The sequence below is a fragment of the Euprymna scolopes genome, chromosome 32 (assembly GCF_053919585.1).
Source record: "Euprymna scolopes isolate OS-2025 chromosome 32, ASM5391958v1, whole genome shotgun sequence".
In the NCBI taxonomy this organism is placed as follows: Eukaryota; Metazoa; Mollusca; class Cephalopoda; order Sepiida; family Sepiolidae; genus Euprymna; species Euprymna scolopes.
This window is the reverse complement of record NC_136513.1, coordinates 52,077,120-52,097,858: the sequence shown is the minus strand read 5'-3', so window position 1 is coordinate 52,097,858 and position 20,739 is coordinate 52,077,120. Positions and strand designations below refer to the sequence as shown.

Genomic DNA, 20,739 nt, shown 5'->3' with positions numbered 1-20,739 from the left:
TTCTTTTGCCAAGCACTTTTACACTTAATTGTCTCTTCGCTTTTAATCTACACACATATATAAAGGTATACTCATGCAAAAAAATATGTATAAAATTTCAGTTGTATGTGGATTTTTGCCTAATCGTCTTTTCACTTAAAAGCAATCGTAGATGCCCCAGGTGAGGATCGAACTCACGACCTTCAGATAGCTACGGTTAAGATACATGATTATGAGACTGACGCGCTGCCTACTGCGCTACCGAGGCATTCAACGGCCAGCACACACAAAACAATACATAGGCATTCGTTTGCCAAGAACTTTTTAACTTAATTGTTTCTTCGCTTTTAATCTACACACATATATAAAGGTATACTCATGCAAAAAATATGTATAAAATTTCAGTTGGATGTGGATTTTTGCCTAATCGTCTTTTCGCTTAAAAGCAAAGGTAAATGACCCAGGTGACGATCGAACTCACGACCTTCAGATAGCTCAGGCTAAGATACATGATTATGAGACTGACGCGCTGCCTACTGCGCTACCGAGGCATTCGCCGGCCAGAAAACACAAAACAATACATAGGCATTCTTTGTCCAAGCACTTTTAAACTTAGTTGTCTCTTCGCTTTTCATCTACACACATATATAAAGGTATACTCATGCAAAAAAATATGTATAAAATTTCAGTTGTATGTGGATTTTTGCCTAAACGTCTTTTCACTAAAAACAAAAAGTAGATGCCCCAGGTGAGGATCGAACTCACGACCTTCAGATAGCTCAGGCTAAGATACATGATTATGAGACTGACGCGCTGCCTACTACGCTACCGAGGCATTCAACGGCCACCACACACAAAACAATACATAGGCATTCTTTTGCCACGCACTTTTACACTTAATTGTTTCTTCGCTTTTCATCTACACACATATATAAAGGTATACTCATGCAAAAAATATGTATAAAATTTCAGTTGGATGTGGATTTTTGCCTAATCGTCTTTTCGCTTAAAAGCAAAAGTTGATGCCCCAGGTGAGGATCGAACTCACGACCTTCAGATAGCTCAGGCTAAGATACATGATTATGAGACTGACGCGCTGCCTACTGCGCTACCGAGGCATTCAACGGCCACCACACACAAAACAATACATAGGCATTCTTTTGCCACGCACTTTTACACTTAATTGTTTCTTCGCTTTTCATCTACACACATATATAAAGGTATACTCATGCAAAAAATATGTATAAAATTTCAGTTGGATGTGGATTTTTGCCTAATCGTCTTTTCGCTTAAAAGCAAAAGTTGATGCCCCAGGTGAGGATCGAACTCACGACCTTCAGATAGCTCAGGCTAAGATACATGATTATGAGACTGACGCGCTGCCTACTGCGCTACCGAGGCATTCAACGGCCACCACACACAAAACAATACATAGGCATTCTTTTGCCACGCACTTTTACACTTAATTGTTTCTTCGCTTTTCATCTACACACATATATAAAGGTATACTCATGCAAAAAATATGTATAAAATTTCAGTTGGATGTGGATTTTTGCCTAATCGTCTTTTCGCTTAAAAGCAAAAGTTGATGCCCCAGGTGAGGATCGAACTCACGACCTTCAGATAGCTCAGGCTAAGATACATGATTATGAGACTGACGCGCTGCCTACTGCGCTACCGAGGCATTCAACGGCCACCACACACAAAACAATACATAGGCATTCTTTTGCCACGCACTTTTACACTTAATTGTTTCTTCGCTTTTCATCTACACACATATATAAAGGTATACTCATGCAAAAAATATGTATAAAATTTCAGTTGGATGTGGATTTTTGCCTAATCGTCTTTTCGCTTAAAAGCAAAAGTTGATGCCCCAGGTGAGGATCGAACTCACGACCTTCAGATAGCTCAGGCTAAGATACATGATTATGAGACTGACGCGCTGCCTACTGCGCTACCGAGGCATTCAACGACCACCACACACAAAACAATACATAGGCATTCTTTTGCCACGCACTTTTACACTTAATTGTTTCTTCGCTTTTCATCTACACACATATATAAAGGTATACTCATGCAAAAAATATGTATAAAATTTCAGTTGGATGTGGATTTTTGCCTAATCGTCTTTTCGCTTAAAAGCAAAAGTTGATGCCCCAGGTGAGGATCGAACTCACGACCTTCAGATAGCTCAGGCTAAGATACATGATTATGAGACTGACGCGCTGCCTACTGCGCTACCGAGGCATTCAACGGCCACCACACACAAAACAATACATAGGCATTCTTTTGCCACGCACTTTTACACTTAATTGTTTCTTCGCTTTTCATCTACACACATATATAAAGGTATACTCATGCAAAAAATATGTATAAAATTTCAGTTGGATGTGGATTTTTGCCTAATCGTCTTTTCGCTTAAAAGCAAAAGTTGATGCCCCAGGTGAGGATCGAACTCACGACCTTCAGATAGCTCAGGCTAAGATACATGATTATGAGACTGACGCGCTGCCTACTGCGCTACCGAGGCATTCAACGACCACCACACACAAAACAATACATAGGCATTCTTTTGCCACGCACTTTTACACTTAATTGTTTCTTCGCTTTTCATCTACACACATATATAAAGGTATACTCATGCAAAAAATATGTATAAAATTTCAGTTGGATGTGGATTTTTGCCTAATCGTCTTTTCGCTTAAAAGCAAAAGTTGATGCCCCAGGTGAGGATCGAACTCACGACCTTCAGATAGCTCAGGCTAAGATACATGATTATGAGACTGACGCGCTGCCTACTGCGCTACCGAGGCATTCAACGGCCACCACACACAAAACAATACATAGGCATTCTTTTGCCACGCACTTTTACACTTAATTGTTTCTTCGCTTTTCATCTACACACATATATAAAGGTATACTCATGCAAAAAATATGTATAAAATTTCAGTTGGATGTGGATTTTTGCCTAATCGTCTTTTCGCTTAAAAGCAAAAGTAGATGCCCCAGGTGAGGATCGAACTCACGACCTTCAGATAGCTCAGGCTAAGATACATGATTATGAGACTGACGCGCTGCCTACTGCGCTACCGAGGCATTCAACGGCCAGCACACACAAAACAATACATAGGCATTCTTTTGCCAAGCACTTTTAAACTTAATTGTTTCTTCGCTTTTAATCTACACACATATATAAAGGTATACTCATGCAAAAAATATGTATAAAATTTCAGTTGGATGTGGATTTTTGCCTAATCGTCTTTTCAATAAAAACCAAATGTAGATGCCCCAGGTCAGGATCGAACTCACCACCTTCAGATAGCTCAGGCTAAGATACATGATTATGAGACTGACGCGACGCGCTGCCTACTGCGCTACCGAGGCATTCAACGGCCAGCACACACAAAACAATACATAGGCATTCTTTTGCCAAGAACTTTTTAACTTAATTGTTTCTTCGCTTTTAATCTACACACATATAAAGGTATACTCATGCAAAAAATATGTATAAAATTTCAGTTGGATGTGGATTTTTGCCTAATTGTCTTTTCGCTTAAATGCAAAAGTAGATGCCCCAGGTGAGGATCGAACTCACGACCTTCAGATAGCTCAGGCTAAGATACATGATTATGAGACTGACGCGCTGCCTACTGCGCTACCGAGGCATTCAACGGCCACCACACACAAAACAATACATAGGCATTCTTTTGCCACGCACTTTTACACTTAATTGTTTCTTCGCTTTTCATCTACACACATATATAAAGGTATACTCATGCAAAAAATATGTATAAAATTTCAGTTGGATGTGGATTCTTGCCTAATCGTCTTTTCGCTTAAAAGCAAAAGTAGATGATCCAGGTGAGGATCGAACTCACGACCTTCAGATAGCTCAGGCTAAGATACATGATTATGAGACTGACGCGCTGCCTACTGCGCTACCGAGGCATTCAACGGCCACCACACACAAAACAATACATAGGCATTCTTTTGCCACGCACTTTTACACTTAATTGTTTCTTCGCTTTTCATCTACACACATATATAAAGGTATACTCATGCAAAAAATATGTATAAAATTTCAGTTGGATGTGGATTTTTGCCTAATCGTCTTTTCGCTTAAAAGCAAAAGTTGATGCCCCAGGTGAGGATCGAACTCACGACCTTCAAATAGCTCAGGCTAAGATACATGATTATGAGACTGACGCGCTGCCTACTGCGCTACCGAGGCATTCAACGACCACCACACACAAAACAATACATAGGCATTCTTTTGCCACGCACTTTTACACTTAATTGTTTCTTCGCTTTTCATCTACACACATATATAAAGGTATACTCATGCAAAAAATATGTATAAAATTTCAGTTGGATGTGGATTTTTGCCTAATCGTCTTTTCGCTTAAAAGCAAAAGTTGATGCCCCAGGTGAGGATCGAACTCACGACCTTCAGATAGCTCAGGCTAAGATACATGATTATGAGACTGACGCGCTGCCTACTGCGCTACCGAGGCATTCAACGGCCACCACACACAAAACAATACATAGGCATTCTTTTGCCACGCACTTTTACACTTAATTGTTTCTTCGCTTTTCATCTACACACATATATAAAGGTATACTCATGCAAAAAATATGTATAAAATTTCAGTTGGATGTGGATTTTTGCCTAATCGTCTTTTCGCTTAAAAGCAAAAGTAGATGCCCCAGGTGAGGATCGAACTCACGACCTTCAGATAGCTCAGGCTAAGATACATGATTATGAGACTGACGCGCTGCCTACTGCGCTACCGAGGCATCCAACGGCCAGCACACACAAAACAATACATAGGCATTCTTTTGCCAAGCACTTTTAAACTTAATTGTTTCTTCGCTTTTAATCTACACACATATATAAAGGTATACTCATGCAAAAAATATGTATAAAATTTCAGTTGGATGTGGATTTTTGCCTAATCGTCTTTTCAATAAAAACCAAATGTAGATGCCCCAGGTCAGGATCGAACTCACCACCTTCAGATAGCTCAGGCTAAGATACATGATTATGAGACTGACGCGACGCGCTGCCTACTGCGCTACCGAGGCATTCAACGGCCAGCACACACAAAACAATACATAGGCATTCTTTTGCCAAGAACTTTTTAACTTAATTGTTTCTTCGCTTTTAATCTACACACATATAAAGGTATACTCATGCAAAAAATATGTATAAAATTTCAGTTGGATGTGGATTTTTGCCTAATCGTCTTTTCGCTTAAATGCAAAAGTAGATGCCCCAGGTGAGGATCGAACTCACGACCTTCAGATAGCTCAGGCTAAGATACATGATTATGAGACTGACGCTCTGCCTACTGCGCTACCGAGGCATTCAACGGCCAGCACACACAAAACAATACATAGGCATTCTTTTGCCAAGCACTTTTCAACTTAATTTTTTCTTCGCTTTTCATCTACACACATATATAAAGGTATACTCATGCAAAAAATATGTATAAAATTTCAGTTGGATGTGGATTCTTGCCTAATCGTCTTTTCGCTTAAAAGCAAAAGTAGATGATCCAGGTGAGGATCGAACTCACGACCTTCAGATAGCTCAGGCTAAGATACATGATTATGAGACTGACGCGCTGCCTACTGCGCTACCGAGGCATTCAACGGCCAGCACACACAAAACAATACATAGGCATTCTTTTGCCAAGCACTTTTAAACTTAATTGTTTCTTCGCTTTTCATCTACACACATATATAAAGGTATACTCATGCAAAAAATATGTATAAAATTTCAGTTGGATGTGGATTTTTGCCTAATCGTCTTTTCGCTTGAAAGCAAAAGTATATCCCCCAGGTGAGGATCGAACTCACGACCTTCAGATAGCTCAGGTTAAGATACATGATTATGAGACTGACGCACTGCCTACTGCGCAACCGAGGCATTCAACGGCCAGCACACACAAAACAATACATAGGCATTCTTTTGCCAAGCACTTTTAAACTTAGTTGTCTCTTCGCTTTTCATCTACACACATATATAAAGGTATACTCATGCAAAAAATATGTATAAAATTTCAGTTGGATGTGGATTTTTGCCTAATCGTCTTTTCGCTTGAAAGCAAAAGTACATGCCCCAGGTGAGGATCGAACTCACGACCTTCAGATAGCTCAGGCTTAGATACATGATTATGAGACTGACGCGCTGCCTACTGCGCTACCGAGGCATTCAACGGCCAGCACACACAAAACAATACATAGGCATTCTTTTGCCACGCACTTTTAAACTTAATTGTTTCTTCGCTTTTCATCTACACACATATATAAAAGTATACTCATGCAAAAAATATGTATAAAATTTCAGTTGGATGTGGATTTTTGCCTAATCGTCTTTTCGCTTAAAAGCAAAAGTAGATGACCCAGGTGACGATCGAACTCAGCACCTTCAGATAGCTCAGGCTAAGATACATGATTATGAGACTGACGCGCTGCCTACTGCGCTACCGAGGCATTCAACGGCCAGCACACACAAAACAATACATAGGCATTCTTTTGCCAAGCACTTTTAAACTTAATTGTTTCTTCGCTTTTCATCTACACACATATATAAAGGTATACTCATGCAAAAAATATGTATAAAATTTCAGTTGGATGTGGATTTTTGCCTAATCGTCTTTTCGCTTGAAAGCAAAAGTACATGCCCCAGGTGAGGATCGAACTCACGACCTTCAGATAGCTCAGGCTTAGATACATGATTATGAGACTGACGCGCTGCCTACTGCGCTACCGAGGCATTCAACGGCCAGCACACACAAAACAATACATAGGCATTCTTTTGCCAAGCACTTTTAAACTTAATTGTTTCTTCGCTTTTCATCTACACACATATATAAAGGTATACTCATGCAAAAAATATGTATAAAATTTCAGTTGGATGTGGATTTTTGCCTAATCGTCTTTTCGCTTGAAAGCAAAAGTTTATGCCCCAGGTGAGGATCGAACTCACGACCTTCAGATAGCTCAGGCTAAGATACATGATTATGAGACTGACGCGCTGCCTACTGCGCTATCGAGGCATTCAACGGCCAGCACACACAAAACAATACATAGGCATTCTTTTGCCAAGCACTTTTAAACTTAATTGTTTCTTCGCTTTTCATCTACACACATATATAAAGGTATACTCATGCAAAAAATATGTATAAAATTTCAGTTGGATGTGGATTTTTGCCTAATCGTCTTTTCGCTTGAAAGCAAAAGTATATGCCCCAGGTGAGGATCGAACTCACGACCTTCAGATAGCTCAGGCTAAGATACATGATTATGAGACTGACGCGCTGCCTACTGCGCTACCGAGGCATTCAACGTCTAGCACACACAAAACAATACATAGGCATTCTTTTGCCAAGCACTTTTAAACTTAATTGTTTCTTCGCTTTTCATCTACACACATATATAAAGGTATACTCATGCAAAAAATATGTATAAAATTTCAGTTGGATGTGGATTTTTGCCTAATCCTCTTTTCGCTTGAAAGCAAAAGTACATGCCCCAGGTGAGGATCGAACTCACGACCTTCAGATAGCTCAGGCTAAGATACATGATTATGAGACTGACGCGCTGCCTACTGCGCTACCGAGGCATTCAACGGCCAGCACACACAAAACAATACATAGGCATTCTTTTGCCAAGCACTTTTAAACTTAATTGTTTCTTCGCTTTTCATCTACACACATATATAAAGGTATACTCATGCAAAAAATATGTATAAAATTTCAGTTGGATGTGGATTTTTGCCTAATCGTCTTTTCGCTTGAAAGCAAAAGTTTATGCCCCAGGTAACGATCGAACTCACGACCTTCAGAAAGCTCAGGCTAAGATACATGATTATGAGACTGACGCGCTGCCTACTGCGCTATCGAGGCATTCAACGGCCAGCACACACAAAACAATACATAGGCATTCTTTTGCCAAGCACTTTTAAACTTAATTGTTTCTTCGCTTTTCATCTACACACATATATAAAGGTATACTCATGCAAAAAATATGTATAAAATTTCAGTTGGATGTGGATTTTTGCCTAATCGTATTTTCGCTTAAAAGCAAAGGTAAATGACCCAGGTGACGATCGAACTCACGACCTTCAGATAGCTCAGGCTAAGATACATGATTATGAGACTGACGCGCTGCCTACTGCGCTACCGAGGCATTCAACGGCTTGCACACACAAAACAATACATAGGCATTCTTTTGCCAAGCACTTTTAAACTTAGTTGTCTCTTCGCTTTTCATCTACACACATATATAAAGGTATACTCATGCAAAAAAATATGTATAAAATTTCAGTTGTATGTGGATTTTTGCCTAAACGTCTTTTCACTAAAAACCAAAAGTAGATGCCCCAGGTGAGGATCGAACTCACGACCTTCAGATAGCTCAGGCTAAGATACATGACTATGAGACTGACGCGCTGCCTACTGCGCTACCGAGGCATTCAACGGCCAGCACACACAAAACAATACATAGCCATCCTTTTGCCAAGCACTTTTAAACTTAATTGTTTCTTCGCTTTTAATCTACACACATATATAAAGGTATACTCATGCAAAAAATATGTATAAAATGTCAGTTGGATGTGGATTTTTGCCTAATCGTCTTTTCGCTTAAAAGCAAAATTTTGTGGCCAAGGTGAGGATCGAACTCACGACCTTCAGATAGCTCAGGCTAAGATACATGATTATGAGACTGACGCGCTGCCTACTGCGCTACCGAGGCATTCAACGGCTAGCACACACAAAACAATACATAGGCATTCTTTTGCCAAGCATTTTAAACTTAATTGTTTCTTCGCTTTTAATCTACACACATATATAAAGGTATACTCATGCAAAAAATATGTATAAAATTTCAGTTGGATGTGGATTATTGCCTAATCGTCTTTTCAATAAAAACCATATGTAAATGCCCCAGGTGAGGATCGAACTCACGACCTTGAGATAGCTCAGGCTAAGATACATGATTATGACACTGAGCCGCTGCCTACTGCGCTGCCGAGGCATTCAACGGCCAGCACACACAAAACAATACATAGGCATTCTTTTGCCAAGCACTTTTAAACTTAATTGTTTCTTCGCTTTTAATCTACACACATGTATAAAGGTATACTCATGCAAAAAATATGTATAAAATTTCAGTTGGATGTTGATTTTTGCCTAATCGTCTTTTCGCTTAAAAGCAAAAGTAGATGCCCCAGGTGAGGATCGAACTCACGACCTTCAGATAGCTCAGGCTAAGATACATGATTATGAGACTGACGCGCTGCCTACTGCGCTACCGAGGCATTCAACGGCTAGCACACACAAAACAATACATAGGCATTCTTTTGCTAAGAACCTTTAAACTTAATTGTTTCTTCGCTTTTCATCTACACACATATATAAAGGTATACACATGCAAAAAATATGTATAAAATTTCAGTTGGATGTGGATTTTTACCTAATCGTCTTTTCGCTTAAATGCAAAAGTAGATGCCCCAGGTGAGGATCGAACTCACGACCTTCAGATAGCTCAGGCTAAGATACATGATTATGAGACTGACGCGCTGCCTACTGCGCTACCGAGGCATTCAACGGCCAGCACACACAAACCAATACATAGGCATTCTTTTGCCAAGAACTTTTAAACTTAATTGTTTCTTCGCTTTTAATCTACACACATATATAAAGGTATACTCATGCAAAAAATATGTATAAAATTTCAGTTGGATGTGGATTATTGCCTAATCGTCTTTTCAATAAAAACCATATGTAGATGCCCCAGGTGAGGATCGAACTCACGACCTTCAGATAGCTCAGGCTAAGATACATGATTATGAGACTGACGCCCTGCCTACTGCGCTACCGAGGCATTCAACGGCCAGCACACACAAAACAATACATAGGCATTCTTTTGCCAAGCACTTTTTAACTTAATTGTTCCTTCGCTTTTAATCATCACACATATAAAGGTATACTCATGCAAAAAATATGTATAAAATTTCAGTTGGATGTGGATTTTTGCCTAATCGTCTTTTCGCTTAAATGCAAAAGTAGATGCCCCAGGTGAGGATCGAACTCACGACCTTCAGATAGCTCAGGCTAAGATACATGATTATGAGACTGACGCGCTGCCTACTGCGCTACCGAGGCATTCAACGGCCAGCACACACAAAACAATACATAGGCATTCTTTTGCCAAGCACTTTTAAACTTAATTGTTTCTTCGCTTTTCATCTACACACATATATAAAGGTATACTCATGCAAAAAATATGTATAAAATTTCAGTTGGATGTGGATTTTTTCCTAATCGTCTTTTCACTTAAAAGCAAAAGTTGATGCCCCAGGTGACGATCGAACTCACGACCTTCAGATAGCTCAGGTTAAGATACATGATTATGAGACTGACGCGCTGCCTACTGCGCTACCGAGGCATTCAACGGCCAATACACACAAAACAATACATAGGCATTCTTTTGCCAAGCACTTTTAAACTTAATTGTTTCTTCGCTTTTCATCTACACACATATATAAAGGTATACTCATGCAAAAAATATGTATAAAATTTCAGTTGGATGTGGATTTTTTCCTAATCGTCTTTTCACTTAAAAGCAAAAGTTGATGCCCCAGGTGAGGATCGAACTCACGACCTTCAGATAGCTCAGGTTAAGATACATGATTATGAGACTGACGCGCTGCCTACTGCGCTACCGAGGCATTCAACGGCCAGCACACACAAAACAATACATAGGCATTCTTTTGCCAAGCACTTTTAAACTTAATTGTTTCTTCGCTTTTCATCTACACACATATATAAAGGTATACTCATGCAAAAAATATGTATAAAATTTCAGTTGGATGTGGATTTTTTCCTAATCGTCTTTTCACTTAAAAGCAAAAGTTGATGCCCCAGGTGACGATCGAACTCACGACCTTCAGATAGCTCAGGTTAAGATACATGATTATGAGACTGACGCGCTGCCTACTGCGCTACCGAGGCATTCAACGGCCAGCACACACAAAACAATACATAGGCATTCTTTTGCCAAGCACTTTTAAACTTAATTGTTTCTTCGCTTTTCATCTACACACATATATAAAGGTATACTCATGCAAAAAATATGTATAAAATTTCAGTTGGATGTGGATTTTTTCCTAATCGTCTTTTCACTTAAAAGCAAAAGTTGATGCCCCAGGTGACGATCGAACTCACGACCTTCAGATAGCTCAGGTTAAGATACATGATTATGAGACTGACGCGCTGCCTACTGCGCTACCGAGGCATTCAACGGCCAGCACACACAAAACAATACATAGGCATTCTTTTGCCAAGCACTTTTAAACTTAATTGTTTCTTCGCTTTTCATCTACACACATATATAAAGGTATACTCATGCAAAAAATATGTATAAAATTTCAGTTGGATGTGGATTTTTGCCTAATCGTCTTTTCGCTTAAAAGCAAAAGTTGATGCCCCAGGTAAGGATCGAACTCACGACCTTCAGATAGCTCAGGCTAAGATACATGATTATGAGACTGACGCGCTGCCTACTGCGCTACCGAGGCATTCAACGGCCAGCACACACAAAACAATACATCGGCATTCTTTTGCCAAGCACTTTTACTTAATTGTTTCTTCGCTTTTCATCTACACACATATATAAAGGTATACTCATGCTAAAAATATGTATAACATGTCAGTTGGATGTGAATTTTTGCCTAATCGTCTTTTCACTTAAAAGCAAAAGTAGATGCCCCAGGTGAGGATCGAACTCACGACCTTCAGATAGCTCAGGCTAAGATACATGATTATGAGACTGACGCGCTGCCTACTGCGCTACCGAGGCATTCAACGGCTTGCACACACAAAACAATACATAGGCATTCTTTTGCCAAGCACTTTTAAACTTAGTTGTCCCTTCGCTTTTCATCTACACACATATATAAAGGTATACTCATGCAAAAAATATGTATAAAATTTCAGTTGTATGTGGATTTTTGCCTAATCGTCTTTTCACTTAAAAGCAAAAGTAGATGCCCCAGGTGAGGATCGAACTCACGACCTTCAGATAGCTCAGGCTAAGATACATGATTATGAGACTGACGCGCTGCCTACTGCGCTACCGAGGCATTCAACGGCCAGCACACACAAAACAATACATAGGCATTCTTTTGCCAAGCACTTTTAAACTTAATTGTTTCTTCGCTTTTCATCTACACACATATATAAAGGTATACTCATGCAAAAAATATGTATAAAATTTCAGTTGGATGTGGATTTTTGCCTAATCGTCTTTTCGCTTGAAAGCAAAAGTAGATGCCCCAGGTGAGGATCGAACTCACGACCTTCAGATAGCTCAGGCTAAGATACATGATTATGAGACAGACGCGCTGCCTACTGCGCTACCGAGGCATTCAACGGCCAGCACACACAAAACAATACATAGGCATTCTTTTGCCAAGCACTTTTAAACTTAGTTGTCTCTTCGCTTTTCATCTACACACATATATAAAGGTATACTCATGCAAAAAAATATGTATAAAAGTTCAGTTGTATGTGGATTTTTGCCTAAACGTCTTTTCACTTAAAAGCAATCGTAGATGCCCCAGGTGAGGATCGAACTCACGACCTTCAGATAGCTCAGGTTAAGATACATGATTATGAGACTGACGCGCTGCCTACTGCGCTACCGAGGCATTCAACGGCCAGCACACACAAAAAATACATAGGCATTCGTTTGCCAAGAACTTTTTAACTTAATTGTTTCTTCGCTTTTCATCTACACACATATAAAGGTATACTCATGCAAAAAATATGTATAAAATTTCAGTTGGATGTGGATTTTTGCCTTATCGTCTTTTCACTTAAAAGCAAAAGTAGATGCCCCAGGTGACGATCGAACTCACGACCTTCAGATAGCTCAGGCTAAGATACATGATTATGAGACTGACGCGCTGCCTACTGCGCTATCGAGGCATTCAACGGCCAGCACACACAAAACAATACATAGGAATTCTTTTTCCAAGCACTTTTAAACTTAATTGTTTCTTCGCTTTTCATCTACACACATATATAAAGGTATACTCATGCAAAAAATATGTATAAAATTTCAGTTGTATGTGGATTTTTGCCTAATCGTCTTTTCACTTACAAGCAAAAGTAGATGCCCCAGGTGAGGATCGAACTCACGACCTTCAGATAGCTCAGGCTAAGATACATGATTATGAGACTGACGCGCTGCCTACTGCGCTACCGCGGCATTCAACGGCCAGCACACACAAAACAATACATAGGCATTCTTTTGCCAAGCACTTTTAAACTTAATTGTTTCTTCGCTTTTAATCTACACACATATATAAAGGTATACTCATGCAAAAAATATGTATAAAATTTCAGTTGGATGTGGATTTTTGCCTAATCGTCTTTTCACTTACAAGCAAAAGTAGATGCCCCAGGTGAGGATCGAACTCACGACCTTCAGATAGCTCAGGCTAAGATACATGATTATGAGACTGACGCGCTGCCTACTGCGCTACCGAGGCATTCAACGGCCAGCACACACAAAACAATACATAGGCATTCTTTTGCCAAGCACTTTTAAACTTAATTGTTTCTTCGCTTTTAATCTACACACATATATAAAGGTATACTCATGCAAAAAATATGTATAAAATTTCAGTTGTATGTGGATTTTTGCCTAATCGTCTTTTCACTTACAAGCAAAAGTAGATGCCCCAGGTGAGGATCGAACTCACGACCTTCAGATAGCTCAGGCTAAGATACATGATTATGAGACTGACGCGCTGCCTACTGCGCTACCGAGGCATTCAACGGCCAGCATACACAAAACAATACATAGGCATTCTTTTGCCAAGCACTTTTAAACTTAATTGTTTCTTCGCTTTTAATCTACACACATATATAAAGGTATACTCATGCAAAAAATATGTATAAAATTTCAGTTGTATGTGGATTTTTGCCTAATCGTCTTTTCACTTACAAGCAAAAGTAGATGCCCCAGGTGAGGATCGAACTCACGACCTTCAGATAGCTCAGGCTAAGATACATGATTATGAGACTGACGCGCTGCCTACTGCGCTACCGAGGCATTCAACGGCCAGCACACACAAAACAATACATAGGCATTCGTTTGCCAAGAACTTTTAAACTTAATTGTTTCTTCGCTTTTCATCTACACACATATATAAAGGTATACTCATGCAAAAAATATGTATAAAATTTCAGTTGGATGTGGATTTTTGCCTTATCGTCTTTTCACTTACAAGCAAAAGTAGATGCCCCAGGTGAGGATCGAACTCACGACCTTCAGATAGCTCAGGCTAAGATACATGATTATGAGACTGACGCGCTGCCTACTGCGCTACCGAGGCATTCAACGGCCAGCACACACAAAACAATACATAGGCATTCGTTTGCCAAGAACTTTTAAACTTAATTGTTTCTTCGCTTTTCATCTACACACATATATAAAGGTATACTCATGCAAAAAATATGTATAAAATTTCAGTTGGATGTGGATTTTTGCCTTATCGTCTTTTCACTTACAAGCAAAAGTAGATGCCCCAGGTGAGGATCGAACTCACGACCTTCAGATAGCTCAGGCTAAGATACATGATTATGAGACTGACGCGCTGCCTACTGCGCTACCGAGGCATTCAACGGCCAGCACACACAAAACAATACATAGGCATTCGTTTGCCAAGAACTTTTAAACTTAATTGTTTCTTCGCTTTTCATCTACACACATATATAAAGGTATACTCATGCAAAAAATATGTATAAAATTTCAGTTGGATGTGGATTTTTGCCTTATCGTCTTTTCACTTACAAGCAAAAGTAGATGCCCCAGGTGAGGATCGAACTCACGACCTTCAGATAGCTCAGGCTAAGATACATGATTATGAGACTGACGCGCTGCCTACTGCGCTACCGAGGCATTCAACGGCCAGCACACACAAAACAATACATAGGCATTCGTTTGCCAAGAACTTTTAAACTTAATTGTTTCTTCGCTTTTCATCTACACACATATATAAAGGTATACTCATGCAAAAAATATGTATAAAATTTCAGTTGGATGTGGATTTTTGCCTTATCGTCTTTTCACTTACAAGCAAAAGTAGATGCCCCAGGTGAGGATCGAACTCACGACCTTCAGATAGCTCAGGCTAAGATACATGATTATGAGACTGACGCGCTGCCTACTGCGCTACCGAGGCATTCAACGGCCAGCACACACAAAACAATACATAGGCATTCGTTTGCCAAGAACTTTTAAACTTAATTGTTTCTTCGCTTTTCATCTACACACATATATAAAGGTATACTCATGCAAAAAATATGTATAAAATTTCAGTTGGATGTGGATTTTTGCCTTATCGTCTTTTCACTTACAAGCAAAAGTAGATGCCCCAGGTGAGGATCGAACTCACGACCTTCAGATAGCTCAGGCTAAGATACATGATTATGAGACTGACGCGCTGCCTACTGCGCTACCGAGGCATTCAACGGCCAGCACACACAAAACAATACATAGGCATTCGTTTGCCAAGAACTTTTAAACTTAATTGTTTCTTCGCTTTTCATCTACACACATATATAAAGGTATACTCATGCAAAAAATATGTATAAAATTTCAGTTGGATGTGGATTTTTGCCTTATCGTCTTTTCACTTACAAGCAAAAGTAGATGCCCCAGGTGAGGATCGAACTCACGACCTTCAGATAGCTCAGGCTAAGATACATGATTATGAGACTGACGCGCTGCCTACTGCGCTACCGAGGCATTCAACGGCCAGCACACACAAAACAATACATAGGCATTCGTTTGCCAAGAACTTTTAAACTTAATTGTTTCTTCGCTTTTCATCTACACACATATATAAAGGTATACTCATGCAAAAAATATGTATAAAATTTCAGTTGGATGTGGATTTTTGCCTTATCGTCTTTTCACTTACAAGCAAAAGTAGATGCCCCAGGTGAGGATCGAACTCACGACCTTCAGATAGCTCAGGCTAAGATACATGATTATGAGACTGACGCGCTGCCTACTGCGCTACCGAGGCATTCAACGGCCAGCACACACAAAACAATACATAGGCATTCGTTTGCCAAGAACTTTTAAACTTAATTGTTTCTTCGCTTTTCATCTACACACATATATAAAGGTATACTCATGCAAAAAATATGTATAAAATTTCAGTTGGATGTGGATTTTTGCCTTATCGTCTTTTCACTTACAAGCAAAAGTAGATGCCCCAGGTGAGGATCGAACTCACGACCTTCAGATAGCTCAGGCTAAGATACATGATTATGAGACTGACGCGCTGCCTACTGCGCTACCGAGGCATTCAACGGCCAGCACACACAAAACAATACATAGGCATTCGTTTGCCAAGAACTTTTAAACTTAATTGTTTCTTCGCTTTTAATCTACACACATATATAAAGGTATACTCATGCAAAAAATATGTATAAAATTTCAGTTGGATGTGGATTTTTGCCTAATCGTCTTTTCACTTACAAGCAAAAGTAGATGCCCCAGGTGAGGATCGAACTCACGACCTTCAGATAGCTCAGGCTAAGATACATGATTATGAGACTGACGCGCTGCCTACTGCGCTACCGAGGCATTCAACGGCCAGCACACACAAAACAATACATAGGCATTCGTTTGCCAAGAACTTTTAAACTTAATTGTTTCTTCGCTTTTAATCTACACACATATATAAAGGTATACTCATGCAAAAAATATGTATAAAATTTCAGTTGGATGTGGATTTTTGCCTTATCGTCTTTTCACTTACAAGCAAAAGTAGATGCCCCAGGTGAGGATCGAACTCACGACCTTCAGATAGCTCAGGCTAAGATACATGATTATGAGACTGACGCGCTGCCTACTGCGCTACCGAGGCATTCAACGGCCAGCACACACAAAACAATACATAGGCATTCGTTTGCCAAGAACTTTTAAACTTAATTGTTTCTTCGCTTTTAATCTACACACATATATAAAGGTATACTCATGCAAAAAATATGTATAAAATTTCAGTTGGATGTGGATTTTTGCCTTATCGTCTTTTCACTTACAAGCAAAAGTAGATGCCCCAGGTGAGGATCGAACTCACGACCTTCAGATAGCTCAGGCTAAGATACATGATTATGAGACTGACGCGCTGCCTACTGCGCTACCGAGGCATTCAACGGCCAGCACACACAAAACAATACATAGGCATTCGTTTGCCAAGAACTTTTAAACTTAATTGTTTCTTCGCTTTTAATCTACACACATATATAAAGGTATACTCATGCAAAAAATATGTATAAAATTTCAGTTGGATGTGGATTTTTGCCTAATCGTCTTTTCACTTACAAGCAAAAGTAGATGCCCCAGGTGAGGATCGAACTCACGACCTTCAGATAGCTCAGGCTAAGATACATGATTATGAGACTGACGCGCTGCCTACTGCGCTACCGAGGCATTCAACGGCCAGCACACACAAAACAATACATAGGCATTCGTTTGCCAAGAACTTTTAAACTTAATTGTTTCTTCGCTTTTAATCTACACACATATATAAAGGTATACTCATGCAAAAAATATGTATAAAATTTCAGTTGGATGTGGATTTTTGCCTAATCGTCTTTTCACTTACAAGCAAAAGTAGATGCCCCAGGTGAGGATCGAACTCACGACCTTCAGATAGCTCAGGCTAAGATACATGATTATGAGACTGACGCGCTGCCTACTGCGCTACCGAGGCATTCAACGGCCAGCACACACAAAACAATACATAGGCATTCGTTTGCCAAGAACTTTTAAACTTAATTGTTTCTTCGCTTTTAATCTACACACATATATAAAGGTATACTCATGCAAAAAATATGTATAAAATTTCAGTTGGATGTGGATTTTTGCCTAATCGTCTTTTCACTTACAAGCAAAAGTAGATGCCCCAGGTGAGGATCGAACTCACGACCTTCAGATAGCTCAGGCTAAGATACATGATTATGAGACTGACGCGCTGCCTACTGCGCTACCGAGGCATTCAACGGCCAGCACACACAAAACAATACATAGGCATTCTTTTGCCAAGCACTTTTAAACTTAGTTGTCTCTTCGCTTTTAATCTACACACATATATAAAGGTATACTCATGCAAAAAAATAAGTATAAAATTTCAGTTGCATGTGGATTTTTGCCTAAACGTCTTTTCAATAAAAACCAAAAGTAGATGCCCCAGGTGAGGATCGAACTCACGACCTTCAGATAGCTCAGGCTAAGATACATGATTATGAGACTGACGCGCTGCCTACTGCGCTACCGAGGCATTCAACGGCCAGCACACACAAAACAATACATAGGCATTCTTTTGCCAAGCACTTTTAAACTTAATTGTTTCTTCGCTTTTAATCTACACACATATATAAAGGTATACTCATGCAAAAAATATGTATAAAATTTCAGTTGGATGTGGATTTTTGCCTAATCGTCTTTTCAATAAAAACCAAAAGTAGATGCCCCAGGTGAGGATCGAACTCACGACCTTCAGATAGCTCAGGCTAAGATACATGATTATGAGACTGACGCGCTGCCTACTGCGCTACCGAGGCATTCAACGGCCAGCACACACAAAACAATACATAGGCATTCTTTTGCCAAGCACTTTTAAACTTAATTGTTTCTTCGCTTTTAATCTACACACATATATAAAGGTATACACATGCAAAAAATATGTATAAAATTTCAGTTGGATGTGGATTTTTGCCTAATCGTCTTTTCACTAAAAACCAAAAGTAGATGCCCCAGGTGAGGATCGAACTCACGACCTTCAGATAGCTCAGGCTAAGATACATGATTATGAGACTGACGCGCTGCCTACTGCGCTACCGAGGCATTCAACGGCTAGCACACACAAAACAATACATAGGCATTCTTTTGCCAAGCACTTTTAAATTTAATTGTTTCTTCGCTTTTCATCTACACACATATATAAAGGTATACACATGCAAAAAATATGTATAAAATTTCAGTTGGATGTGGATTTTTGCCTAATCATCTTTTCGCTTACATGCAAAAGTAGATGCCCCAGGTAAGGATCGAACTCACGACCTTCAGATAGCTCAGGCTAAGATACATGATTATGAGACTGACGCGCTGCCTACTGCGCTACCGAGGCATTCAACGGCTAGCACACACAAAACAATACATCGGCATTCTTTTGCCAAGCACTTTTAAACTTAATTGTTTCTTCGCTTTTCATCTACACACATATAAAGGTATACTCATGCAAAAAATATGTATAAAATTTCAGTTGGATGTGAATTTTTGCCTAATCGTCTTTTCACTTAAAAGCAAAAGTAGATGCCCCAGGTGAGGATCGAACTCACGACCTTCAGATAGCTCAGGTTAAGATACATGATTATGAGACTGACGCGCTGCCTACTGCGCTACCGAGGCATTCAACGGCCAGCACACACAAAACAATAAATAGGCATTCTTTTGCCAAGCACTTTTACACTTAGTTGTCTCTTCGCTTTTAATCTACACACATATATAAAGGTATACTCATGCAAAAAAATATGTATAAAATTTCAGTTGGATGTGGATTTTTGCCTAAACGTCTTTTCACTAAAAACCAAAAGTAGATGCCCCAGGTGAGGATCGAACTCACGACCTTCAGACAGCTCAGGCTAAGATACATGAATATGAGACTGACGCGCTGCCTACTGCGCTACCGAGGCATTCAACGGCTAGCACACACAAAACAATACATAGGCATTCTTTTGCCAAGCACTTTTAAACTTAATTGTTTCTTCGCTTTTCATCTACACACATATATAAAGGTATACTCATGCAAAAAATATGTATAACATGTCAGTTGGAATTGAATTTTTGCCTAATCGTCTGATCACTAAAAACCAAAAGTAGATGCCCCAGGTGAGGATCGAACTCACGACCTTCAGATAGCTCAGGCTAAGATACATGATTATGAGACTGACGCGCTGCCTACTGCGCTACCGAGGCATTCAACGGCTTGCACACACAAAACAATACATAGGATTTCTTTTGCCAAGCACTTTTAAACTTAGTTGTCCCTTCGCTTTTCATCTACACACATATATAAAGGTATACTCATGCAAAAAATATGTATAAAATTTCAGTTGGATGTGGATTTTTGCCTAATCGTCTTTTCACTAAAAACCAAAAGTAGATGCCCCAGGTGAGGATCGAACTCACGACCTTCAGATAGCTCAGGCTAAGATACATGATTATGAGACTGACGCGCTGCCTACTGCGCTACCGAGGCATTCAACGGCCAGCACACACAAAACAATACATAGGCATTCTTTTGCCAAGCACTTTTAAACTTAGTTGTCTCTTCGCTTTTCATCTACACACATATATAAAGGTATACTCATGCAAAAAAATATGTATAAAATTTCAGTTGTATGTGGATTTTTGCCTAATCGTCTTTTCACTTAAAAGCAATCGTAGATGCCCCAGGTGAGGATCGAACTCACGACCTTCAGATAGCTCAGGTTAAGATACATGATTATGAGACTGACGCGCTGCCTACTGCGCTACCGAGGCATTCAACGGCCAGCACACACAAAACAATACATAGGCATTCGTTTGCCAAGAACTTTTTAACTTAATTGTTTCTTCGCTTTTAATCTACACACATATAAAGGTATACTCATGCAA

The 20,739-nt window shown here is 39.6% G+C and overlaps 61 non-coding genes across 61 annotated transcripts; all 61 read right to left on the bottom strand.

Moving 5' to 3' along the window:
• Window positions 1-152: 152 nt before the first annotated feature.
• Trnam-cau (transfer RNA methionine (anticodon CAU)) lies at window positions 153-247 on the bottom strand. Its single transcript has 2 exons — window positions 211-247; window positions 153-188 (listed from the first exon to the last, which is right to left on the bottom strand). It is a non-coding gene; the product is annotated as a tRNA-Met (tRNA).
• Window positions 248-719: 472 nt separating this feature from the next.
• Trnam-cau (transfer RNA methionine (anticodon CAU)) lies at window positions 720-814 on the bottom strand. The gene is made up of 2 exons: window positions 778-814; window positions 720-755 (listed from the first exon to the last, which is right to left on the bottom strand). It is a non-coding gene; the product is annotated as a tRNA-Met (tRNA).
• A 188-nt stretch (window positions 815-1,002) lies between these two features.
• Window positions 1,003-1,097, bottom strand: Trnam-cau (transfer RNA methionine (anticodon CAU)). The gene is made up of 2 exons: window positions 1,061-1,097; window positions 1,003-1,038 (listed from the first exon to the last, which is right to left on the bottom strand). It is a non-coding gene; the product is annotated as a tRNA-Met (tRNA).
• Window positions 1,098-1,285: 188 nt separating this feature from the next.
• On the bottom strand, window positions 1,286-1,380 carry Trnam-cau (transfer RNA methionine (anticodon CAU)). The gene is made up of 2 exons: window positions 1,344-1,380; window positions 1,286-1,321 (listed from the first exon to the last, which is right to left on the bottom strand). It is a non-coding gene; the product is annotated as a tRNA-Met (tRNA).
• A 188-nt stretch (window positions 1,381-1,568) lies between these two features.
• Window positions 1,569-1,663, bottom strand: Trnam-cau (transfer RNA methionine (anticodon CAU)). The gene is made up of 2 exons: window positions 1,627-1,663; window positions 1,569-1,604 (listed from the first exon to the last, which is right to left on the bottom strand). It is a non-coding gene; the product is annotated as a tRNA-Met (tRNA).
• Window positions 1,664-1,851: 188 nt separating this feature from the next.
• Trnam-cau (transfer RNA methionine (anticodon CAU)) lies at window positions 1,852-1,946 on the bottom strand. The gene is made up of 2 exons: window positions 1,910-1,946; window positions 1,852-1,887 (listed from the first exon to the last, which is right to left on the bottom strand). It is a non-coding gene; the product is annotated as a tRNA-Met (tRNA).
• Window positions 1,947-2,134: 188 nt separating this feature from the next.
• Window positions 2,135-2,229, bottom strand: Trnam-cau (transfer RNA methionine (anticodon CAU)). Its single transcript has 2 exons — window positions 2,193-2,229; window positions 2,135-2,170 (listed from the first exon to the last, which is right to left on the bottom strand). It is a non-coding gene; the product is annotated as a tRNA-Met (tRNA).
• Window positions 2,230-2,417: 188 nt separating this feature from the next.
• On the bottom strand, window positions 2,418-2,512 carry Trnam-cau (transfer RNA methionine (anticodon CAU)). Its single transcript has 2 exons — window positions 2,476-2,512; window positions 2,418-2,453 (listed from the first exon to the last, which is right to left on the bottom strand). It is a non-coding gene; the product is annotated as a tRNA-Met (tRNA).
• A 188-nt stretch (window positions 2,513-2,700) lies between these two features.
• Trnam-cau (transfer RNA methionine (anticodon CAU)) lies at window positions 2,701-2,795 on the bottom strand. The gene is made up of 2 exons: window positions 2,759-2,795; window positions 2,701-2,736 (listed from the first exon to the last, which is right to left on the bottom strand). It is a non-coding gene; the product is annotated as a tRNA-Met (tRNA).
• Window positions 2,796-2,983: 188 nt separating this feature from the next.
• Window positions 2,984-3,078, bottom strand: Trnam-cau (transfer RNA methionine (anticodon CAU)). Its single transcript has 2 exons — window positions 3,042-3,078; window positions 2,984-3,019 (listed from the first exon to the last, which is right to left on the bottom strand). It is a non-coding gene; the product is annotated as a tRNA-Met (tRNA).
• Window positions 3,079-3,552: 474 nt separating this feature from the next.
• Trnam-cau (transfer RNA methionine (anticodon CAU)) lies at window positions 3,553-3,647 on the bottom strand. Its single transcript has 2 exons — window positions 3,611-3,647; window positions 3,553-3,588 (listed from the first exon to the last, which is right to left on the bottom strand). It is a non-coding gene; the product is annotated as a tRNA-Met (tRNA).
• A 471-nt stretch (window positions 3,648-4,118) lies between these two features.
• Trnam-cau (transfer RNA methionine (anticodon CAU)) lies at window positions 4,119-4,213 on the bottom strand. The gene is made up of 2 exons: window positions 4,177-4,213; window positions 4,119-4,154 (listed from the first exon to the last, which is right to left on the bottom strand). It is a non-coding gene; the product is annotated as a tRNA-Met (tRNA).
• Window positions 4,214-4,401: 188 nt separating this feature from the next.
• Trnam-cau (transfer RNA methionine (anticodon CAU)) lies at window positions 4,402-4,496 on the bottom strand. The gene is made up of 2 exons: window positions 4,460-4,496; window positions 4,402-4,437 (listed from the first exon to the last, which is right to left on the bottom strand). It is a non-coding gene; the product is annotated as a tRNA-Met (tRNA).
• A 188-nt stretch (window positions 4,497-4,684) lies between these two features.
• On the bottom strand, window positions 4,685-4,779 carry Trnam-cau (transfer RNA methionine (anticodon CAU)). The gene is made up of 2 exons: window positions 4,743-4,779; window positions 4,685-4,720 (listed from the first exon to the last, which is right to left on the bottom strand). It is a non-coding gene; the product is annotated as a tRNA-Met (tRNA).
• Window positions 4,780-5,253: 474 nt separating this feature from the next.
• Window positions 5,254-5,348, bottom strand: Trnam-cau (transfer RNA methionine (anticodon CAU)). The gene is made up of 2 exons: window positions 5,312-5,348; window positions 5,254-5,289 (listed from the first exon to the last, which is right to left on the bottom strand). It is a non-coding gene; the product is annotated as a tRNA-Met (tRNA).
• A 754-nt stretch (window positions 5,349-6,102) lies between these two features.
• Window positions 6,103-6,197, bottom strand: Trnam-cau (transfer RNA methionine (anticodon CAU)). Its single transcript has 2 exons — window positions 6,161-6,197; window positions 6,103-6,138 (listed from the first exon to the last, which is right to left on the bottom strand). It is a non-coding gene; the product is annotated as a tRNA-Met (tRNA).
• A 471-nt stretch (window positions 6,198-6,668) lies between these two features.
• Trnam-cau (transfer RNA methionine (anticodon CAU)) lies at window positions 6,669-6,763 on the bottom strand. Its single transcript has 2 exons — window positions 6,727-6,763; window positions 6,669-6,704 (listed from the first exon to the last, which is right to left on the bottom strand). It is a non-coding gene; the product is annotated as a tRNA-Met (tRNA).
• Window positions 6,764-6,951: 188 nt separating this feature from the next.
• Trnam-cau (transfer RNA methionine (anticodon CAU)) lies at window positions 6,952-7,046 on the bottom strand. The gene is made up of 2 exons: window positions 7,010-7,046; window positions 6,952-6,987 (listed from the first exon to the last, which is right to left on the bottom strand). It is a non-coding gene; the product is annotated as a tRNA-Met (tRNA).
• A 188-nt stretch (window positions 7,047-7,234) lies between these two features.
• Window positions 7,235-7,329, bottom strand: Trnam-cau (transfer RNA methionine (anticodon CAU)). Its single transcript has 2 exons — window positions 7,293-7,329; window positions 7,235-7,270 (listed from the first exon to the last, which is right to left on the bottom strand). It is a non-coding gene; the product is annotated as a tRNA-Met (tRNA).
• Window positions 7,330-7,517: 188 nt separating this feature from the next.
• Trnam-cau (transfer RNA methionine (anticodon CAU)) lies at window positions 7,518-7,612 on the bottom strand. Its single transcript has 2 exons — window positions 7,576-7,612; window positions 7,518-7,553 (listed from the first exon to the last, which is right to left on the bottom strand). It is a non-coding gene; the product is annotated as a tRNA-Met (tRNA).
• A 755-nt stretch (window positions 7,613-8,367) lies between these two features.
• Trnam-cau (transfer RNA methionine (anticodon CAU)) lies at window positions 8,368-8,462 on the bottom strand. Its single transcript has 2 exons — window positions 8,426-8,462; window positions 8,368-8,403 (listed from the first exon to the last, which is right to left on the bottom strand). It is a non-coding gene; the product is annotated as a tRNA-Met (tRNA).
• Window positions 8,463-9,215: 753 nt separating this feature from the next.
• Window positions 9,216-9,310, bottom strand: Trnam-cau (transfer RNA methionine (anticodon CAU)). Its single transcript has 2 exons — window positions 9,274-9,310; window positions 9,216-9,251 (listed from the first exon to the last, which is right to left on the bottom strand). It is a non-coding gene; the product is annotated as a tRNA-Met (tRNA).
• Window positions 9,311-9,498: 188 nt separating this feature from the next.
• On the bottom strand, window positions 9,499-9,593 carry Trnam-cau (transfer RNA methionine (anticodon CAU)). Its single transcript has 2 exons — window positions 9,557-9,593; window positions 9,499-9,534 (listed from the first exon to the last, which is right to left on the bottom strand). It is a non-coding gene; the product is annotated as a tRNA-Met (tRNA).
• A 188-nt stretch (window positions 9,594-9,781) lies between these two features.
• Trnam-cau (transfer RNA methionine (anticodon CAU)) lies at window positions 9,782-9,876 on the bottom strand. The gene is made up of 2 exons: window positions 9,840-9,876; window positions 9,782-9,817 (listed from the first exon to the last, which is right to left on the bottom strand). It is a non-coding gene; the product is annotated as a tRNA-Met (tRNA).
• Window positions 9,877-10,062: 186 nt separating this feature from the next.
• Window positions 10,063-10,157, bottom strand: Trnam-cau (transfer RNA methionine (anticodon CAU)). Its single transcript has 2 exons — window positions 10,121-10,157; window positions 10,063-10,098 (listed from the first exon to the last, which is right to left on the bottom strand). It is a non-coding gene; the product is annotated as a tRNA-Met (tRNA).
• A 188-nt stretch (window positions 10,158-10,345) lies between these two features.
• Trnam-cau (transfer RNA methionine (anticodon CAU)) lies at window positions 10,346-10,440 on the bottom strand. The gene is made up of 2 exons: window positions 10,404-10,440; window positions 10,346-10,381 (listed from the first exon to the last, which is right to left on the bottom strand). It is a non-coding gene; the product is annotated as a tRNA-Met (tRNA).
• A 188-nt stretch (window positions 10,441-10,628) lies between these two features.
• Window positions 10,629-10,723, bottom strand: Trnam-cau (transfer RNA methionine (anticodon CAU)). Its single transcript has 2 exons — window positions 10,687-10,723; window positions 10,629-10,664 (listed from the first exon to the last, which is right to left on the bottom strand). It is a non-coding gene; the product is annotated as a tRNA-Met (tRNA).
• A 188-nt stretch (window positions 10,724-10,911) lies between these two features.
• On the bottom strand, window positions 10,912-11,006 carry Trnam-cau (transfer RNA methionine (anticodon CAU)). The gene is made up of 2 exons: window positions 10,970-11,006; window positions 10,912-10,947 (listed from the first exon to the last, which is right to left on the bottom strand). It is a non-coding gene; the product is annotated as a tRNA-Met (tRNA).
• A 188-nt stretch (window positions 11,007-11,194) lies between these two features.
• Trnam-cau (transfer RNA methionine (anticodon CAU)) lies at window positions 11,195-11,289 on the bottom strand. Its single transcript has 2 exons — window positions 11,253-11,289; window positions 11,195-11,230 (listed from the first exon to the last, which is right to left on the bottom strand). It is a non-coding gene; the product is annotated as a tRNA-Met (tRNA).
• Window positions 11,290-11,477: 188 nt separating this feature from the next.
• Trnam-cau (transfer RNA methionine (anticodon CAU)) lies at window positions 11,478-11,572 on the bottom strand. The gene is made up of 2 exons: window positions 11,536-11,572; window positions 11,478-11,513 (listed from the first exon to the last, which is right to left on the bottom strand). It is a non-coding gene; the product is annotated as a tRNA-Met (tRNA).
• A 186-nt stretch (window positions 11,573-11,758) lies between these two features.
• Window positions 11,759-11,853, bottom strand: Trnam-cau (transfer RNA methionine (anticodon CAU)). Its single transcript has 2 exons — window positions 11,817-11,853; window positions 11,759-11,794 (listed from the first exon to the last, which is right to left on the bottom strand). It is a non-coding gene; the product is annotated as a tRNA-Met (tRNA).
• A 188-nt stretch (window positions 11,854-12,041) lies between these two features.
• Window positions 12,042-12,136, bottom strand: Trnam-cau (transfer RNA methionine (anticodon CAU)). Its single transcript has 2 exons — window positions 12,100-12,136; window positions 12,042-12,077 (listed from the first exon to the last, which is right to left on the bottom strand). It is a non-coding gene; the product is annotated as a tRNA-Met (tRNA).
• A 188-nt stretch (window positions 12,137-12,324) lies between these two features.
• Window positions 12,325-12,419, bottom strand: Trnam-cau (transfer RNA methionine (anticodon CAU)). Its single transcript has 2 exons — window positions 12,383-12,419; window positions 12,325-12,360 (listed from the first exon to the last, which is right to left on the bottom strand). It is a non-coding gene; the product is annotated as a tRNA-Met (tRNA).
• Window positions 12,420-12,608: 189 nt separating this feature from the next.
• Trnam-cau (transfer RNA methionine (anticodon CAU)) lies at window positions 12,609-12,703 on the bottom strand. The gene is made up of 2 exons: window positions 12,667-12,703; window positions 12,609-12,644 (listed from the first exon to the last, which is right to left on the bottom strand). It is a non-coding gene; the product is annotated as a tRNA-Met (tRNA).
• A 468-nt stretch (window positions 12,704-13,171) lies between these two features.
• Window positions 13,172-13,266, bottom strand: Trnam-cau (transfer RNA methionine (anticodon CAU)). Its single transcript has 2 exons — window positions 13,230-13,266; window positions 13,172-13,207 (listed from the first exon to the last, which is right to left on the bottom strand). It is a non-coding gene; the product is annotated as a tRNA-Met (tRNA).
• Window positions 13,267-13,454: 188 nt separating this feature from the next.
• On the bottom strand, window positions 13,455-13,549 carry Trnam-cau (transfer RNA methionine (anticodon CAU)). The gene is made up of 2 exons: window positions 13,513-13,549; window positions 13,455-13,490 (listed from the first exon to the last, which is right to left on the bottom strand). It is a non-coding gene; the product is annotated as a tRNA-Met (tRNA).
• Window positions 13,550-13,737: 188 nt separating this feature from the next.
• On the bottom strand, window positions 13,738-13,832 carry Trnam-cau (transfer RNA methionine (anticodon CAU)). Its single transcript has 2 exons — window positions 13,796-13,832; window positions 13,738-13,773 (listed from the first exon to the last, which is right to left on the bottom strand). It is a non-coding gene; the product is annotated as a tRNA-Met (tRNA).
• A 188-nt stretch (window positions 13,833-14,020) lies between these two features.
• Trnam-cau (transfer RNA methionine (anticodon CAU)) lies at window positions 14,021-14,115 on the bottom strand. The gene is made up of 2 exons: window positions 14,079-14,115; window positions 14,021-14,056 (listed from the first exon to the last, which is right to left on the bottom strand). It is a non-coding gene; the product is annotated as a tRNA-Met (tRNA).
• A 188-nt stretch (window positions 14,116-14,303) lies between these two features.
• On the bottom strand, window positions 14,304-14,398 carry Trnam-cau (transfer RNA methionine (anticodon CAU)). Its single transcript has 2 exons — window positions 14,362-14,398; window positions 14,304-14,339 (listed from the first exon to the last, which is right to left on the bottom strand). It is a non-coding gene; the product is annotated as a tRNA-Met (tRNA).
• Window positions 14,399-14,586: 188 nt separating this feature from the next.
• Trnam-cau (transfer RNA methionine (anticodon CAU)) lies at window positions 14,587-14,681 on the bottom strand. The gene is made up of 2 exons: window positions 14,645-14,681; window positions 14,587-14,622 (listed from the first exon to the last, which is right to left on the bottom strand). It is a non-coding gene; the product is annotated as a tRNA-Met (tRNA).
• Window positions 14,682-14,869: 188 nt separating this feature from the next.
• Window positions 14,870-14,964, bottom strand: Trnam-cau (transfer RNA methionine (anticodon CAU)). The gene is made up of 2 exons: window positions 14,928-14,964; window positions 14,870-14,905 (listed from the first exon to the last, which is right to left on the bottom strand). It is a non-coding gene; the product is annotated as a tRNA-Met (tRNA).
• Window positions 14,965-15,152: 188 nt separating this feature from the next.
• Window positions 15,153-15,247, bottom strand: Trnam-cau (transfer RNA methionine (anticodon CAU)). Its single transcript has 2 exons — window positions 15,211-15,247; window positions 15,153-15,188 (listed from the first exon to the last, which is right to left on the bottom strand). It is a non-coding gene; the product is annotated as a tRNA-Met (tRNA).
• A 188-nt stretch (window positions 15,248-15,435) lies between these two features.
• Trnam-cau (transfer RNA methionine (anticodon CAU)) lies at window positions 15,436-15,530 on the bottom strand. The gene is made up of 2 exons: window positions 15,494-15,530; window positions 15,436-15,471 (listed from the first exon to the last, which is right to left on the bottom strand). It is a non-coding gene; the product is annotated as a tRNA-Met (tRNA).
• A 188-nt stretch (window positions 15,531-15,718) lies between these two features.
• Window positions 15,719-15,813, bottom strand: Trnam-cau (transfer RNA methionine (anticodon CAU)). Its single transcript has 2 exons — window positions 15,777-15,813; window positions 15,719-15,754 (listed from the first exon to the last, which is right to left on the bottom strand). It is a non-coding gene; the product is annotated as a tRNA-Met (tRNA).
• A 188-nt stretch (window positions 15,814-16,001) lies between these two features.
• On the bottom strand, window positions 16,002-16,096 carry Trnam-cau (transfer RNA methionine (anticodon CAU)). Its single transcript has 2 exons — window positions 16,060-16,096; window positions 16,002-16,037 (listed from the first exon to the last, which is right to left on the bottom strand). It is a non-coding gene; the product is annotated as a tRNA-Met (tRNA).
• Window positions 16,097-16,284: 188 nt separating this feature from the next.
• Trnam-cau (transfer RNA methionine (anticodon CAU)) lies at window positions 16,285-16,379 on the bottom strand. Its single transcript has 2 exons — window positions 16,343-16,379; window positions 16,285-16,320 (listed from the first exon to the last, which is right to left on the bottom strand). It is a non-coding gene; the product is annotated as a tRNA-Met (tRNA).
• Window positions 16,380-16,567: 188 nt separating this feature from the next.
• Trnam-cau (transfer RNA methionine (anticodon CAU)) lies at window positions 16,568-16,662 on the bottom strand. The gene is made up of 2 exons: window positions 16,626-16,662; window positions 16,568-16,603 (listed from the first exon to the last, which is right to left on the bottom strand). It is a non-coding gene; the product is annotated as a tRNA-Met (tRNA).
• Window positions 16,663-16,850: 188 nt separating this feature from the next.
• Window positions 16,851-16,945, bottom strand: Trnam-cau (transfer RNA methionine (anticodon CAU)). Its single transcript has 2 exons — window positions 16,909-16,945; window positions 16,851-16,886 (listed from the first exon to the last, which is right to left on the bottom strand). It is a non-coding gene; the product is annotated as a tRNA-Met (tRNA).
• A 188-nt stretch (window positions 16,946-17,133) lies between these two features.
• Trnam-cau (transfer RNA methionine (anticodon CAU)) lies at window positions 17,134-17,228 on the bottom strand. Its single transcript has 2 exons — window positions 17,192-17,228; window positions 17,134-17,169 (listed from the first exon to the last, which is right to left on the bottom strand). It is a non-coding gene; the product is annotated as a tRNA-Met (tRNA).
• Window positions 17,229-17,416: 188 nt separating this feature from the next.
• Trnam-cau (transfer RNA methionine (anticodon CAU)) lies at window positions 17,417-17,511 on the bottom strand. Its single transcript has 2 exons — window positions 17,475-17,511; window positions 17,417-17,452 (listed from the first exon to the last, which is right to left on the bottom strand). It is a non-coding gene; the product is annotated as a tRNA-Met (tRNA).
• A 188-nt stretch (window positions 17,512-17,699) lies between these two features.
• On the bottom strand, window positions 17,700-17,794 carry Trnam-cau (transfer RNA methionine (anticodon CAU)). The gene is made up of 2 exons: window positions 17,758-17,794; window positions 17,700-17,735 (listed from the first exon to the last, which is right to left on the bottom strand). It is a non-coding gene; the product is annotated as a tRNA-Met (tRNA).
• A 188-nt stretch (window positions 17,795-17,982) lies between these two features.
• On the bottom strand, window positions 17,983-18,077 carry Trnam-cau (transfer RNA methionine (anticodon CAU)). Its single transcript has 2 exons — window positions 18,041-18,077; window positions 17,983-18,018 (listed from the first exon to the last, which is right to left on the bottom strand). It is a non-coding gene; the product is annotated as a tRNA-Met (tRNA).
• Window positions 18,078-18,266: 189 nt separating this feature from the next.
• On the bottom strand, window positions 18,267-18,361 carry Trnam-cau (transfer RNA methionine (anticodon CAU)). The gene is made up of 2 exons: window positions 18,325-18,361; window positions 18,267-18,302 (listed from the first exon to the last, which is right to left on the bottom strand). It is a non-coding gene; the product is annotated as a tRNA-Met (tRNA).
• Window positions 18,362-18,549: 188 nt separating this feature from the next.
• Trnam-cau (transfer RNA methionine (anticodon CAU)) lies at window positions 18,550-18,644 on the bottom strand. The gene is made up of 2 exons: window positions 18,608-18,644; window positions 18,550-18,585 (listed from the first exon to the last, which is right to left on the bottom strand). It is a non-coding gene; the product is annotated as a tRNA-Met (tRNA).
• Window positions 18,645-18,832: 188 nt separating this feature from the next.
• On the bottom strand, window positions 18,833-18,927 carry Trnam-cau (transfer RNA methionine (anticodon CAU)). The gene is made up of 2 exons: window positions 18,891-18,927; window positions 18,833-18,868 (listed from the first exon to the last, which is right to left on the bottom strand). It is a non-coding gene; the product is annotated as a tRNA-Met (tRNA).
• A 188-nt stretch (window positions 18,928-19,115) lies between these two features.
• Window positions 19,116-19,210, bottom strand: Trnam-cau (transfer RNA methionine (anticodon CAU)). The gene is made up of 2 exons: window positions 19,174-19,210; window positions 19,116-19,151 (listed from the first exon to the last, which is right to left on the bottom strand). It is a non-coding gene; the product is annotated as a tRNA-Met (tRNA).
• A 186-nt stretch (window positions 19,211-19,396) lies between these two features.
• Trnam-cau (transfer RNA methionine (anticodon CAU)) lies at window positions 19,397-19,491 on the bottom strand. The gene is made up of 2 exons: window positions 19,455-19,491; window positions 19,397-19,432 (listed from the first exon to the last, which is right to left on the bottom strand). It is a non-coding gene; the product is annotated as a tRNA-Met (tRNA).
• Window positions 19,492-19,680: 189 nt separating this feature from the next.
• On the bottom strand, window positions 19,681-19,775 carry Trnam-cau (transfer RNA methionine (anticodon CAU)). Its single transcript has 2 exons — window positions 19,739-19,775; window positions 19,681-19,716 (listed from the first exon to the last, which is right to left on the bottom strand). It is a non-coding gene; the product is annotated as a tRNA-Met (tRNA).
• A 188-nt stretch (window positions 19,776-19,963) lies between these two features.
• Trnam-cau (transfer RNA methionine (anticodon CAU)) lies at window positions 19,964-20,058 on the bottom strand. The gene is made up of 2 exons: window positions 20,022-20,058; window positions 19,964-19,999 (listed from the first exon to the last, which is right to left on the bottom strand). It is a non-coding gene; the product is annotated as a tRNA-Met (tRNA).
• A 188-nt stretch (window positions 20,059-20,246) lies between these two features.
• Trnam-cau (transfer RNA methionine (anticodon CAU)) lies at window positions 20,247-20,341 on the bottom strand. Its single transcript has 2 exons — window positions 20,305-20,341; window positions 20,247-20,282 (listed from the first exon to the last, which is right to left on the bottom strand). It is a non-coding gene; the product is annotated as a tRNA-Met (tRNA).
• A 189-nt stretch (window positions 20,342-20,530) lies between these two features.
• On the bottom strand, window positions 20,531-20,625 carry Trnam-cau (transfer RNA methionine (anticodon CAU)). The gene is made up of 2 exons: window positions 20,589-20,625; window positions 20,531-20,566 (listed from the first exon to the last, which is right to left on the bottom strand). It is a non-coding gene; the product is annotated as a tRNA-Met (tRNA).
• Window positions 20,626-20,739: the final 114 nt, after the last annotated feature.